We start from the raw sequence: 16,741 nt of genomic DNA on the forward strand, positions 1-16,741 counted from the left end.
AGGACAAGTCTAAAAAGAGACCACTTCTTTTCTACACAGGTAGTTCAAACAAGTGGGTTGAGATTTAATCACAGCAATAGCCAAGTATATTTTGTGTATCTACCCCCACAAGTTTACTCAAGAACCAGAAGCACCAAAGGAGCGGATTCTCTTTAGAAAATATGACTTCACTTTCACCTCCCCCAAATGCTTTTTTCTCAGATTTGGCAATTAATCCAGTGTTCACTTGGATAAAGTCCCAGTTGATCCAGTAGCCACTGGCTCATCACTACCTAGCTGCCTCTCCAGACAAGTCATACCTATCTGCAAACAGACAAATGTAGTAACCAAAAGCTTGGTATAGCAGTCAGCATTCATAGTGTGCAAGAAGCAGGCTAGGACAGCCGATCAAAGTACATCACTAAGAATAAGTTATCATCTCCTAAAGTCTTGAGTTACAACAACTTGTAGTATGAGAATCATGGGAAAGGAATCCAAGCAGGGCCTAAAAGTGGTGACAGAATGCAGCATTGTGTTACTTGCCCCATTACATTGTCCAAGTGTAGGTCAGATGACATAAAAATTCCACTTTTAGACAAGGATTTCAAACCACGTTCAGTAAGCTGATGTTTAATTTTAAATACCTACAATTCACTCATCACTGCAATTCATGCCATTGAAGATCTGCAACGTTCAAATAAGGCAAATGGACATGATGCAGCAACATACCACAGAAGACAAGGAATACTTCATGCAGTTAAGAAAACAGGAGAAAGTTTTTGATATGTTGAACACAATTACCTAAATTGGTGGGTAATAGGAGGACACAGCAAATGCCCCCATTCTTGCAAATAATACTGGAAGATGTCAGTGCAAGACACTGGCTGTGCCTCACACAGAAGCCAGTCACAGAGTCCTTTCTGTGTTGGAGGAGAATTAGCAGCTTCTGGGTGGGAAGAATGCCCTTGTTAAGTGCCAAAACCAACATGACATCCTCCTTCTGCCTGGCTATGGGGAGCTGGCCAGGTCACATCCTGAGGCAGTGTCACAGCACCAGCCAATTCTACCTCGGATTTCCTGTGCTACAGACTCTATACCCTGACATTCTTGATTATAATCATAATATCAGGGAGGAAATATGCATACATTCTTCATATTTGGAGGCATTAATTCTAAAATGAGTGCTCAAATAGCTTATGGACAAAATTAAAATGTTCAGAGCCAGCAACCCAGAAGCTGTAAAAGAAACACCTATGCTAAACTTGCTGTTATTTATTTTTAGAGACCACTTATGAGCGAAGTTCATTCATGACATTTCATAGTCAGGACCTCTGTGCCAGCATTCACACTCTCGCCTCCCAGCCAGAAGGTCCTGGATTCACCTTCCATCAGACGTCAGCTCACACCCAGCACTGAGACCGCAATGAAATATTAGAGAAGTGCTGTGCTCACCTTCACAGGGACAACCTGAGGGCTCACTAAACCTCCTCCAACCAACAGAAATATTGACTTCTTCTCTGCAGAAAAGGACACCTAACTTCAAGTCCTGCTGCTCTCAGGGCACCTTGATAACTTTGGGTAGGGGAACACAGCAAGGATCTCTGTGGCTAGGAGAGATCCAGGTATAGTATTCACAGCTCTAGCTAAGTTAATTTTTTTTTCCTTTCTCAGTGTGAACTTAGTGCAAAAAGACAAAGCTGGGAAAGGGCGAGGATAAGCCTGGCTTTCCCTCCTTGCTGACCAGCTGCAAACATGGGGACCAATGAAGCTTGAACCCCAGCTCCTAGTGAGACTGAGCAGCACCTGGGGCTTTTTCTCTCTCAAGCTTCATGGTCACCAGAAAAGACCTGCCCTGGGCACTGGTGTTTCCTACCCAGCCTGTGCACTGCTGGGAGTAGCAGGACAGGTACTCCCAGGCCTTTGTCTGCACCGAGGACACAGACACACCTGCACAGACCTCAGTGCACCTCCTTCCCCCTCCACTTTGGTGAAGCTTGCAGAAACTTGAAGGATATCACAATTAAACTTTATTTTCCAGTCAGAAAGGTGAATTTCAGCTCCTTGCCTCACAGCTTCTTCCCCTTCACCAGACTATGTTGTACCTCCAGAATGGGTAACTAACATCCCCCCAAAAAAAGCAAAGTTAAGTTGATAAGGAGGCCCTAAAGAACTGCTCAAATCAGTCGTGGCCAGTCTGAGAGGCTGTTCTTGATGTGCAGGCTTTAGGTTGAAACCTTTCTACCTGACATGTGCTCTAAGTCTCTGCTTAAATGTGACTATGACAGTGATTTTCAGTAACGTCAGGGCCCTGAGCCTTCTGGTAGTGGTTTTGCAGAAAGTGCTCTCTTATACTTTTAAAAAATATATGTTTGTGCATATATCTAATATGTCCACTTTGTGCCACTGTGAAACAGAGAAACCTTAGAAACACAGTTCTAATGACACGGTTATGTGAGGCACAAAAAATCAGCCCTTGAATTTGTATGCATCTGTAACCACAGCCATTGAGAAGTAACAACTCAGCTACCCAGTACCATGCTGTTTTTTCATGTCAATAGAGAGTAATCTCATTTACCTCAACTTTTCCTTTACTATCTCTCTCAACCCTGCTTAGTATTCACAACTGACCATGAATCATGCTATTCGGATGCACGCATTTCCCCTCTGTAATTCTGCAGCATCTAGAGCAATCACTAGAAACCTTTAAGTTGTCATGCAAACAAAAAAGTTGTCCATTGCAAAAGGCTTTCTCATGCCTTTACTCTTCAGTGGGTTTCCCTTAGTTCAGGAAAGTGAGTTTGCTTTGAATGGTGCATATATTCCTGGCAAAGCTCTGTTTTCTGTGCTTTGCTGAACTCCTGAACACAGATGTCCCATTTGTGTTTCATTAGTACATCAGCCTCTCTGAGGCTTTCGACCTCTGCACTAGGCAATAATTACCTGGCGCAGACCCATTCCCTCGCCAGCTGGCCTGGGAGCTGCTCTGCTCAGACCAGGGCTCTCTCTGCTGTCAGCCCTTTCCAGTCAACTGGACAGCTCAATCAGCAGAAAATATCAAATATGGTCATTGTTTAAGCTCAGCCAGCATTATTTCTGCTTGGTCTGACAATGCGTCTCCAAAGAAAGATTATGCTTCCTGAGGTCTAGGCATGAGACAGAAGAGTTAAGACATCTGACAGGGTTTGTTGCATTTAGAAGCTGTTTTGCAAGCAGTTAGGGCTGATCATGTCCTTCCCTTACTGCAAGCAGTGTTGTAGATACCTCCCTCTCTCAGGCCCAATGACTATTTAATTATTTGTACAAACTGAAAAGCTCGGAGGAGAGTAAGAGAAGGCAGCCAAGACTATAGTCCTGGGCTGAGGGCACTTACCTGGGATGTAAATAGGCAGTTTGCCTCTGATTGTTCCAAATTTGTGTCCACTCCCACATGTGCATTCATAGAGTGGTGGGAATGATTTAACTTTTACAGATTTTAAGGGAGATTCAGATTTGCTTCAATGAAGAAATTAAAATCTTGGAGTTGCACCTGAGAAATCCTTGTCTGCTGTGCCAGAAACCACAGACTGCAGCACAGCGAAACCCTGTACCCAAACCAGAGCATCTCTGGCCTCCCTGCCATGTTTACAGAATGGCAGCCCCTGCTTTTAGTATTCTGCTATCTGTACCAAGGGAACTTGTAGAAGTTAAGGTTGAGGATCGTTTTTATGGAATGGTCACCATGTTTCTCAAACAGGATGGTGCAGACTAAATTGAGACAGAAACATTAAAAGATGGACTAGGTGACACAGAGTCCCAGGCAAATCTATATTTTAAAGGTATCTTTTCAGTACATTTTAGACAACATGGCACTGAGCAGCATCCAAAGACAGAATATGAACCATGGATGAAAGAGAAAAAGATTAAAAAAGCAGTGGTGCTGACTGACCACCTAACTCAACAAGTACAGCCATGCACATCTTCAGTTTGGTTAAAGAAAATAGCAAGGCATGGTACTTCCTAGATTCCATGATAGCAGCAGTGTGAGAAGATTTCCAGGATGAGCTAAAGAGTTCTGGGAAATCCCTATTTCTCGTTTCACTCAACAGATCCACTACAATCAACAGGAGCAAACGAAGATCTCATGGACTCAAAGATAACTCAGACAACTGCTAAAAGAAGGCAAGAAAACAGCTCATGATGATCATAGAATCATAGAATAGTTTGTGTTGGAAGGGATCTAAGTTCATCTAGCCTAACCCCCTGCAATGAGCAGGGACAGCTTCAACTAGATCAGGTTGCTCAGAGCCCCGTCCAGTCTGGTCTTGAATGTTTGTGGGGATGGGGCAGCTACCACCTTTCTGGACAACCTGTGCCAGTGTTTCACCACCCCCACTGTAAAAAATTTCTTCCTCATGTCTGGCCTGAATCTTCTCTCTTTTAGTTTAAAATCATTACCCCTTGTCTTGTAACAGGCTCTCCTAAAAAGTCTGTCCCCATCATGATGATCCAACCGAAGAGAGGTATTGTAGACCAGTTGGCTATGTCCTACAGACCTTCTGCTGAAGATACTGTTTTTATAAAGTAATGCAATAGACTTTAAAGGAGATTTTACTTCAGATAAAGGAAGAGGAACTATCACCTTGCTCAGAGTCCTCTGCCAACTCTGATTTTTAATATTATAAAAAGATGGGAGCATTCTGAAACAAAAGGTGAATCCCTTATTTACGGGAACATACGGTCGTTATGTGTCTATTCTAAAAAACAAAAAGGTAGAAATAAGCTGGGGGCACAAGAGGGTAGAGTGAATGATGGATAATGTGATCTAGTGGGCCTAATTGAAAAATGGTAGGGTGAGACTTATAATTGAAATACTGATATTGATGAGTTCAATCTATACAGAATAAAAACAACAATAATATTTAGCAATGATGCAGCACTTTTCATCTTAGGAGCTCATTAACTAATTAATCTTCACAACACTCCTGAGAGGCAGGTAAGTATTATTATTAGCCCATAAGAAAAATAAATCCAGGATAGAAGCAGAGGAAGGTGGAATTAAGAGCCAGAAGTGACTTTGTTATAGGGAAGAGGGTGGAAAATAACTCCCTTGTTCAGTCACAGCAAGAGGCAATTCCATTACCAGAGAAAGATGACCTGGCACAGGAAATATTCATATAGGACATCCATCCTTTCTTCCACACCAGAGTAAAAGTCACAAAATATGAGACAGGAATTCAACCAGTGGAGTAAAATTTACAAAAGGAAAATAAAGTGCATCAAAAGGCAGCAAAATGTAAGCCAAGAATGGCAAAGAGCAGAAAGATGCCGAAACTTTGAAATGCAATGCCAAAGCAGTGCTTTTTCATACTAATGAACTGAACTGTTGGACTGGTTTTAATAGGAAAAATACTAATAAAGACTGTGTTTGTAGGTGGTGAAGAATTAGCAAAGGCCTTGTTGATAAAGCTAGTGATAAAACAGAGGAACTTGGCTTTGCTGAATGATAGGCTGGCAGCAGGCTCAGATCACAGAAATCCTACATATTAAAATGAGGTAATTCTTGACATTTAATTCTCTTATTCTCTCCTCTTATGTGTGAGAGAAAACAGAAATATTGAGAGGAAAAAATAGTAAGCAGACATAACAGTAATGTTCTGAAGAAGGCAAGAGTTCTTGCGAGCAGGACTGGAGGGAAGAGCCAAGGATCAAACTATTTGAGAGTTGTCTTGACATTCTGGACCTTGTATTTTAGAAGTCAGACCATGCAGAGATTCAGATGGAAATAACAAAACTGTGCAATGCACAGAAATTTTGACTGAGGTCTGTCTAATTTTGACAGTTAAAAAAAAGAAATCACAAAGTTTTTTGGCCCATTTGAAGAGGTTGCTCATAATACTCTCTGTACTCCCCTGTCTGTAAACTGGAGGTAGTTCCAGGTTTAACATGTAATTTAACTTATGTGAAATACCTTTCATGTAATTGCAATGTTACTGTGTGCCTGAAAATTACCAGTAACATTTTTTTTTTAAATGCAGAGATTCTCAAATCCACAAATGAGTATTTGCTCAGGCTACGATCTCTATTAAGTATAATAAACCAGAGGGATGAAAGATTGACAGATGACCACAAGGATAAGAGGAAATTAAAGATATAATAACTGCTGTCTACAGAGTTTGGCAGTGTTTAGTCTGTAAATCAAAATAAACTATGTTATTCCTGAAGTTTTTCTACCAAAGCAGGGTTGGCCATGCTTACTACCCTTTTTCCTGCACACAGGGCTGGCCTAAGAATTTGAGAGAAAGCAGAACTTTCCCTGGGACAAAAGGGTTATGTGGGAGCAAAGGCACATCCAACCTTTCAGCAGCCTGCTGGGAAAGGGAAGCCCAGCAATTTTTTCCTTAGAGTTTACTTATTGGACTCCTTTAGCTTTTCCTGATTTTTGGAAGGAAAAAGTGAGATACTCTTTCATTTTTAAGTGGCAGGTGAGGAACTTTCTTCCCCGCACCCCTGTACATGAGAAGAACCACAACTAGGGCCCACAATTAGTGTCTGGCATGAAACCTGGAGCTTTTTGCACCTTAAAGACATGCCACCAAGATGCACACAGTGTTTTCTCCAATCCACATATTTTCATGGCTGTATCAGAGATGCCACAAACTTTGACACATGCCTTATGCAGTGATACCACAACTTCACACTGAGTCTGGCCACCCAGGGTGAGAAGCAGCACTCCTGCCCTAGAAATTGCGCTGGTTTAAAGTTTCATGAAGTGATCACCACTGGCTGCTGCCCCTGGGGTGGGTCATAGTTCTGCCTTTGTTTTCTTTGAAAAACAATACAAAACAAACAAAAAATACTTTAAAAGAACTTATCTATTGTTCCTTGTAAGAGGTGAACTCGGGAAATGACTTGATCATGAGGAGCCCTTCGTACCCTCAGTGCTGGGCTGATCCAGGAGTGTGCAGTACCATGGCACCCACAGAGCATCTGCAATGTGTTACAGAAATAGAAAGTAGCACATACAGAATATGTAATTTCCACAAAGCACATTTTTATAGGAGGGAAAAAAAGGCAAAACACACCATCCTATTTCCATTAGGTATGGCCTTCAGCAGGGCAAGGTTTGTTCATTCCTGCACCGAAGACAGGAAAGAAATCTTTCTGCCTTGTTCCAGAATTTACATGCTTCTTATTCATTATGAGAAAGACTTACGATTTGATAAGCTGTTTCCCCTCTGCAAAAGAAATCACTCTTTCTCCTAAAGGAGGAGGAGTGGGGGGAGGCATTTTCTGCGCTTTTTATTGAGCGAGCCACATGTAGGAAGATCTGAATAATCTTTGGGGAAAAAAATAATGGCACATGAATTTCAGAGCATGTGCTTTTGTGTTATTCAATATGACTGATAGGGAAGGATAAGGTTGAAGTTCAAGGCAAGTATGAAAGTGTAATTTCTCTCTGCACAGTCACAAATAAAATGAGTCTCAGCTCTACAGGATTAAATTAATTAGAGATGGATCTTGTGCTTGATGCTAGTTTGATAGAACTAGAGTTTGTAGTGGTTGTATCATGAACATAAGTGGATATCTCTAGCGGCTAGCTAGTATTTTCTTTATACTCAGGAGTGTTTACTATGGCACACAAATGCTAACTGGTTTTATCACACAGTCATTATCATATGTTCTTCCCTTTCTCTCTACTCTTCAGGTGTTGCTGCTACAAAATTATTTCATATCAATTAGGAATTCCATTTCCTTCAAGGGGCTACTGAAGGAACAGCCACCTGTAATGCATGCTGTTTAACTTCAGATCCTTTTATCTTCACAACGGATTTTTTAGACTCTATGTCCAAAATTGCAAGCATTACCTAGGTATTTTTTCATATTTAATAAATAAATACATACATATGCACTGTACCTGGTTGTGTCTCTGGAAAACGTAGTTCTTATGACACACAATATATGTTACAAGAAAAATCTTCTTAAGGTGACTTTAAAGATAAAAAGAAAAGTTGAAAATATATCAGATTTTTCATCCAGCATAGAAGTCAAGCAACAGCAAACAAGTACTACGAAGTTTCTGTGTTGCTATTGAAAGCAAAGGCATTTCATTAAGCACACTCTAAAGATGACAGCTTCTTATCCAAGGGACAGCAATAAGAAATTCAGCTAAAACAAACAACTTCCAACCTTTTTTTAAGGGGAGAGCTCTAGTTTCTGTGTAATTTTATGGAAGAAAAAATTTATCTTTTCCTCACGTACATGAAATAATCTCTTTAGGAACAAGAGTTCCAGCTCTACCTTCACACTAGTTCCTAAGTAACATTAAGGGGATCTGGCATTTGGAAGGTTAATTTTCTTATCAAAACTATACAAAATCCTAATTTTGCAGAGTAGCAATTTGGAAAAAAAAAAATCAGCAATGGGAAAATGTTGGTTATGCAGCACTAGACATTCAGTACTCAGGGGATCAATTATAAAAACACTCATTCAGCTATTTCTATTCAAATGAACACCTGAAGAGGAGGTCTCAATGGTTTTAAAAGTGTGTGGGTATTACTGGATAAATGTTAGTCCAATAAAAGAGATCATCATCTGCTATTTGTGTGCATTTAAGTTGACACTAAAAAGATCTTTGTGGAATATTGCTGCTTCTTTTTCTTTTTGTGTGTGTGCATCTTTTATCTCATATTCCCTTAACACTTTGTGAACTGAAGAAAATAGACCAAATGAGCTGTTCTTTAAGATTAAAGGGGCAGCATTTAGTTGAACACACCTGAATGTGGAAGGAGTCTATTTTCCCCACACTTATGAATATGTAATGATGTGCTTGGAGGCACAGTCACGAACCCCTAATAAGAATTCACGAGTCTGTGTTTGAAAACAGACATTTGCATTTGCCCTCCGGTCACAGTACACGGGTCATTCTTATTCAAAAATTTATTTGCTTTATTTTCCTATTCCCCCTCCCTTTCCTTCCCACCTTAAAATATTTTCTCATTTCTAGGTTTTGGTTTGAGAAAAATTAAAAAGGGAGGTCTAAATCCCTCCAGAACGTTCAGGATTCAATTAGAGTGAACTTATTCAGGGATATATACAGTTATTTGTTCAAGTGAAAAACTCCATTGTCTCATTTGAGGATAGAGTATTTTTTAATCTCACAAACACATTTGCTTTACCAAATACATTTGGCAGGAATTGGGAGGAAACAAAAAAACCCTACATAGGTGTGTAAAACAGCATTTTAAGAAGTGAAAGTTGGGAACGAAGCAATAGCAATAAAGTGATCTAGATTAGGGATATACTCCATAAAATCGCATAAATACTTTGAAAAGGCTACCACCAAGAAAAGAAAAAAGCAAAGCAAAACAAACAGAACAATGACAAAGCATCATAAACATTAATTTAGCGAGCTAATCAGTGTCATGTACCAGATTACCAGCTTTGAAGGCATGGTATCCAGGTGGGGAAGAACAGGCTGTGGAGATTAGCACCTAATGGAAGTACTGCATTTCTCTTAAAATTTCTTGTATAAAAAGCTGTTGGGGATCTACTCCAAAACACACTCAGAATCGTATTTTTTGTTCACTTTCTAAACAGTATGTTGTCATTTCAAATTAGGCACACGGGTAGCTTTTACTCAGATTTTTTAAATCCTTTTTTTTCAGTTCGTTCTTGTTCCCTCTTTTTTCTTCAAAAAGATGAAAAGAAAAAAAAAGAGAAAACAAAAAAGTGAAAGAGAGAGAAAACCAACTTGCAGCACTTTACTCATTATCTGAATAAGGACCATGAAAGAATCAGGCCTCTTTGCCTGAAAAAAAAAGCTAGAGAGTATTTAAAACAAGCAGACAAAAAAACCCCCACAAGTAAGACCAAGTAAATTCATTTGCAAAGAATGGAATTACTGAGCTATTGCAAATCACTGTAAACAATTTCAGATGCTCACTATCAAATCCCCATGTTAACGCTTACACATTCTACAGCTGTATTAAAGATTCCATCATCACTTTGCTAAGGGTCAGTGAAAGTTAAATACCCATCCCAAAGCATGGGAAGATTTCAAAACATTCAGACTAAAAGTGGTAAGTCTAATTTGTAGAGATGTTTGAGCTTATTGTAAAGATGCTGCTACAGTTCTTGGTGGGGCATATACATGCCCAGATATTCACACAAAGTACAGGTACACCCTCGGTACATATACAAGCACATGTGCACACATGGACTCACACATAGAGCTTGAATTGATTGCTATTTACTAGACGTTTTCTAGATTTTACATTACTATCACAAGTTTGACTTCGGTAAGAAAACAAGTCTATTGTGACAGCAATAGTCAAAGAGGAAACTATTATTTTAGATCTCACAGTGACACCTGCAGTTGAGCCCCATGCACGAACACGCAAACATCTCATTTAGAAAAATATATCCATATTTTTGAATCATACATATCTCCTGCTGAATTATCCTCGTGTACCTCAAATTTGCCTCTCCCTTTGGCAGCACAATCAGCTGCCACACCAGCATGAATCAGCTTTTCCTCTTATAAAGCAAAAAGCCTGCCATAAAGTATATAAATAGCCCAGAAAAGCTTCCTTGGGCTGCTTGCTGGGAGCAGAGCTGCCCATGCACACACAGACACACAGATCTCTCCTCCGCAAGCAGGCATTGCAGAAGGACCACCTGCATGTCTGAAAGGCTCATCTCCATGTTTCAAAGATTTAATCACTTTTTGTTAATTGCAATATAAAGTATTGCATTCACTATGAATAAGGACTAGATAACCCAGGATTTTGATGACTCTCTTAATTTTCACTGCTCCCTCCTTGGTTTTGGTCACCAGCTGGTGAGTGTCAGTGATGTGGTCACTCTGTTCCCCTCCCTCTCCCAAATGGTCTGGGAATTGCACTGTTTCCCCATTATTTAAAGCACTTAGTTTTTTTGATTCTTTTGTGTTTGTTTTTTTTTTTTCAAAGAAAAACCGTGCTGTGTTTTGATTTCCACTCCGAAAGCTACTCTGAGAGTCCTGACTCTCCAGTTAAAACAAATAATATATGAAAGTCTATATTTAATTTTTCCTTTTCATTATTCTCACAACTTACTGTTTATTCAGTTTCCTCCCATATACTAGGAAACTATCTCCTCCTTCTCTCTTAAAAGCAGGACATGCAACTAAAAGGTAAATCTTTCTTTTGCTGTATGATGAATTTTTTAATCACCACTTCCTTTGACCCACTTCCACTGCAACAGTTTTTAACCAAGACTGGTATTTGTATTTCGACAAGCACAGCACGAATCTGGATTAAATTTACAGCTCTTAGAGCTACTTCATTCATCACATAAGCGTCTAGAACCTTGCATATAAACGTGTTCACATGAACAAAAAGATTTCTTTATAACTTTTGTCAATATTCTGCTGATTGTTAGTTCAGTAGCAGATGTGCTATGCTTAATGGTGCATATAGAAGAAGCATTCCCCAATCCCTAAATGAACTTCTTATCTCTAAATATATACAGGGTAAGCTATCTAAACTCAATTTAGCAACTATGCTATTAAATCTACCAGAACCAAACAGTGAAAGGATATTGGTAAATCCAGGCACCTGTTAGCACAAACAAAAGAATCCTAATAAAACAAAACATTGCTAACCATAGATCAAAATAAATCAGTTATAGTTCTACATACATAAATTTCTATTATCAGTGCATCTCGAACCCCCATGTCTTGATTTCACAAGTGCATACAGGCAGTTTTAAACTCCTCTGGTTTTGTTAGCGCCACACTCTGTCAGTCACAATTCGCTGCAGAGAAATGAGTTGTCATCAGATCAGACTTTTAAACTGCATATGAATGCAGATGGATCCATTGTGGGATTTAAGAGAAGTGCACAAAAAAAAAAGAAGGTAGTGTCATCTGCTGGCTGGATTACAGAACCTGGAAGCACAGCTTGTGGTGCAGAGGTTCCTGTTTCATCACTAGTTCCCTCTGCAGCCCCATACATAGCTTAATACAGCATCTGAATATCTTCACTTATTACATGAGAGCATCTTCACCTTCCTCCACAGCCAAGCTCTCGGCTCTGGCCCATCAGCTGCTCAGCAACGATCCCTTGTGTCCCTGGACTGTGCAGAGAAGGCAAGGGATGCTCAGGGACTAACCTATTTTACCCCTCAGCTCTCCCTTGTGCAGGTGCCCACAGAGGCTCAGCAGCAGGACATTGCCTTCCCCTTCACCCCGGGACTGGAGCAGCCCTCAGGTGAATCCTTAGAGCCACCTGCAATTACTGCAGTCCTGAAAATGTGTGTCCCACAGGGGCTGGGCAACGGAGACCCAAATTTGCTATACAAATGACCTCTTCCTGAGGAATATATGGGTTAAATCTACAGAGAAATTCCCCAAAGCTAATAGGCAAAGGAAAAAAATTCCCTTTCCTATATTTCTGCTTTCACCTCTTTTTATTTTCATTGCAGTATGGTATGACAGGACCACAGCAATAAGAAGCCGGTTTCATTTTCCTTTGGAAACAGTATGGAAAAGCTTGTAACATCTCACAACCACACATCACCTATTACTGCTGGAAAATAAGCATTGCCACCAGTGCAGCCATCAAATGCATCTCGCATTTAATTGCCTGACCAAAAAAACTGGACACACTATTTTTATTTCCACAGAAGTGTTTCTTAAAATAGTTGACTATCTGTGAGGACAATTAAAGCAATTAAGTATATAAAGGGATCAAGAAGGGCCAAGTTACACCCAGGCCCACAGAACAGATGACTCCTAATGTTACCTTCCTGGAGGGTGTTACCTGCCATGGTCAGTAACTCCACCATAGTCCAGAGCATTTTCTACTTCCCCTGTGCTCCCTTGTCCCTCTTATTTCTCCTCCCCTCAGCATGAAGACAGTCAGCCAGTACTAGTTGTTTACTGTGGACCCTAAAAATCCATCTTTTTCAACCTTTAGGATCAAAAAGTCACATTAAAGAACTTTTAGTTTTGCAGAATTTGTTCTAAAGTATAACAAAATCCCCAGCACAAGTATCAACAGCCTTCTCAGAAATAGCCGTGTGTGGAAGGAGAGCTCGACTCAAAGAGGAGGGCTCCAGGTTGGGACCAGAGACAAGGGTGGAAAGTTGTCACAAAGGTGCATTTTCAAGATGCATTTTGTGGCATCTGCATATGTTTTCTTCAGCTTGTGCTTCTGTTATTGTCTCACTACCTTGGGAGAAGCATCACACATTTAAAAAATAATTTTAAAAAAAAGGAAAAAATGAAGGAAAAATATAATTTTAAAAGAAAAGGCTATGCATATGCAAAGTTGATTCAAATGCTTTCAGATTACACCATAGAAAAGCTGTGGCCTAGTTTTTGAAATACATATTTCACTTTATTTTGCACACAGCTGGGTTTATATTGGCACTCACACTAATATGCAAAATGCGGTATCTTGTATTCATGAATGACTCTTTATAAAATGCCAGGAGGGCACCTGCTTTCTTTTCTTTAAGTCTATCCGATGACAAAGAAGAAGCCTGTATCAATGGCCAACTTCCAGCTCTGACCACAGCCTGGAGGGATTTACGCCAGCTGTACACAGGTTTGGAAGTAAACAACATGCCCTGGTCAAAGGGAGTTTCTTACACTCCACGGAAAGAGACTGCTAATGAGATGCAGCGCGCTGATGGAGGGAGTGTCAACACTATCTGCCTGTGGAGCTGCTGCAACCAAGTGTACATGTGCTCAGATACACAGCGCACATCCTCGTCTTATCCAGTATATAAGTCCTGTGTGTTATATACGTCATCCAGTCCTCACAGCATTGCTGTAGACACATTAGCCAAAATTCTTCCATTCCTGGTAGTTCTCAGGGTTTGGGCTCAGTGGCTGCCAGGGTTCTAGGCAAACTAATTAAAGGTACCCTGGCCAGTTGTAGGTGGTGGGATGATGATGATGATTGTTGTTGTTGTTGTTGTAATTGTTATTATTGTGTTTTTATATTTTAAAAAAATGCATTGTATCTCAGTGATTTGGAAGGCAGGCTTATTGAAACGAACCCTCATCTTCAGAAGCTGCTTTGTCTGCCATCCAAATCTGGCAGGACCTGTGGGTGTTGAACTTCAGATCATGAAGCAAAACTCATCTCTCAGGATTTTCCCCAGAAAATCAGAACAACATTCATGAGACAGCTTGACAGAAAAAAGATTTTTCTTTAATGTATAGTTCATTAAGCATGTACCTAAGAAAAAAATGTTTCTAAATGAGATACAGACAACAAACATTAGATGTATTTCCTAAATATTTGTGCAGACACTGGGGAATTCAAATAGGAATTTTTAAACGTAGATTGATATATATTCATTATGTGGTCACATTAAAAAAATCAGAAATTCACCCCTAGCCCATGAACTGGAGTTGGTCGAAAATGTATTACAATCTTCCTACATTAAATTTATTCAACTTTTCTACACTTTGCAAGATTATTCCGTGTGTTCTGATTTGGATTAATTCTTTTTCCTGACTAAGCAAGGGCACCGCAATCATCTCATTGTGCACTTCTGAGGTAAGCAAGGTACCATAAGGTCAAATCAGCCTGAGTTTGATGAGGATGTAATTGAGCTGATAGCTTTCTGTCATTACTGCCCTGCATTCCATGTACCATTGACTGCCAGACTAGAAACCTACATATTTTGCCAAATGTAAAAGAAACTGAAAAGTGTTTCCATTGCCTAACTCCAGACTTAAGCTATGTCCTTATTTCTGCATCAGGAATAGGCAGAACCAAAAAGCAAGAGAATCATCGGCTAGAAAACCAAACAGTTGATAAATTGAGCTGTGTTCAGCCATTTACTCTTGTCTCCCAACTCCCTGCACCAGCCTGCAAAATGCTTGCCACTTCCATCAAGTATCAGAACAATTTCAGGTGTTCACTCCTGCACCAGTACACTGCATATAAAGTTTAAGTCTTCCTGCAGAAGTTAATTTGTAACTTTTTGAAGGTCTCCCTGAAAGATACAGGTTGCACTCTAAGATGTGAGTTTAGCGACACAGCATCTGCCGCATTCTGCTCAGAAACACAGCAGGACGGGAGGAGATCATTAACTAGTTCTTATTCTAATAAAGATACTTGATGCAGAAAGCAAAAATTTATAAGTAATGAAGTTATCATGGAACTCACTAGCAGCATTAACTATTTTACTACTACCAAGCAGAGTCAACACCAATGAGCTTGACACTGTCAGATCCGAAAAGGACTCCAAAACGTTTTATGCCCTAAAAGAACCAGGAGAAATTAAAATCATCCTTCTTTTCTTATTGTAAGGCCTATGTCCTCTGTGGACACCTACACACTCTTCGCATATTGCAAACAGCAAGCCAGGTTTCTCCATTTTTCAGCCCAGCAGCAAAAGTAGGTACATGCCTTCTGTATCCAGGTGACAAAGTAGATGCAATAACCTTCTGATGAGAAACAAATTCCTATCAGAAATACTAAGCTTAAGGTCCTCTGAGATCTATCTCCATTTTCTGTTATTTCCTCATCCCTGCTCCATATTCCCACTGATCCCATTCCTGATCTGGGATGTTTTTAAAGTGTTGTACAGCCTCTTCTTGGATGCAAATGAGATATGACAACAACTTAAGAAGCGTTAAGTAAAAATAGGAAATATTAACTAGAACTACAGTTTTGAGTTGTGACTTTATTGTTATTTTAATTAATTCTTTCACTGGGCTGGTTACGTGAAGCAGATGATTATTTTTGTGAAGACTAGTAACAATTCAGAGTTGTAGAAAAGCTCTGGTCATTGTCAGCATACAAACTGCAATTATTTGCTGTGTCCATCTTTCCCAGTGCAACAGGCTGTTGTCATTTGCAGTTATCTGTGCAAATCTGATTTAAATGTAGTGACTGGAAAGGATCAGACATGGATAGTTTCCTACCTCTTCGCCCCACTTCTTAATTACTAGGCGACCTTGGGCAAGAGAACTACTCTGTATTTTCATTCACCCATCTAAACCACACCTGTTGTATTTATTTAGCTCACAGGGGCATCAAGAGGCTTAATTAATGTTTGCAAAAAGCTTTGAGATCATGAGATGAAAGGTGCTTATGTAAGTCCAAAGTATTATAAAGTAAATGAGAAAAAAATGGATAGGTGCCAAGAGAATCGATTGGACAAACGGCTTCTCCTATCAGTATTGTCCATATTTCAGTTTCCAGTTTATCAGTGGAAATATGCACGGCTGTTTAAATAAAGTCTCATGCGTGTTCCACTGTGTACAGAACCAGTCACCACAGTTTGTAGATCTGAAAACAGTTAGAAAGCTGTAAAAGAAACCCTTGGGAAGATGTTTATTACACTTTGATTCCAACACAAAAGAAGTCCTTCCTCCAGAGTGGTTCTATACTCTATAGAATTCCCGGTGGCAGTCAGCAGCACATACAGAGATTGATTTAACATTTTTATATACTGTAATTTTTTGAGCAATGGACACTGAGAAGCATCTTGCCTTGACTGTTTTATGAGGAAGAGCTTGAATTTAATATCTGCAAGCACATAACCAGTGGCTGAATAAATAAGAAACTCCCCTTTCCCCAAGGATCCTAATGCTATAGCATCTGGGTCACCACTATTAACCTTTTCACTAAAGAATTAGAAATAACTCCAAGATCCCACATCAACTCTATGCCTTGGCTGACTGGATCCCTGTCAGAAGACATTGTTCTCATTATTTTCCTGACAAGAAGTAGTCTTGCCTTACAATTGCTCACAGAAGCAATCCAAGATAATG

Source organism: Streptopelia decaocto (genome assembly GCF_964273445.1).
Source record: "Streptopelia decaocto genome assembly, chromosome: 7".
Lineage (NCBI taxonomy): Eukaryota > Metazoa > Chordata > Aves > Columbiformes > Columbidae > Streptopelia > Streptopelia decaocto.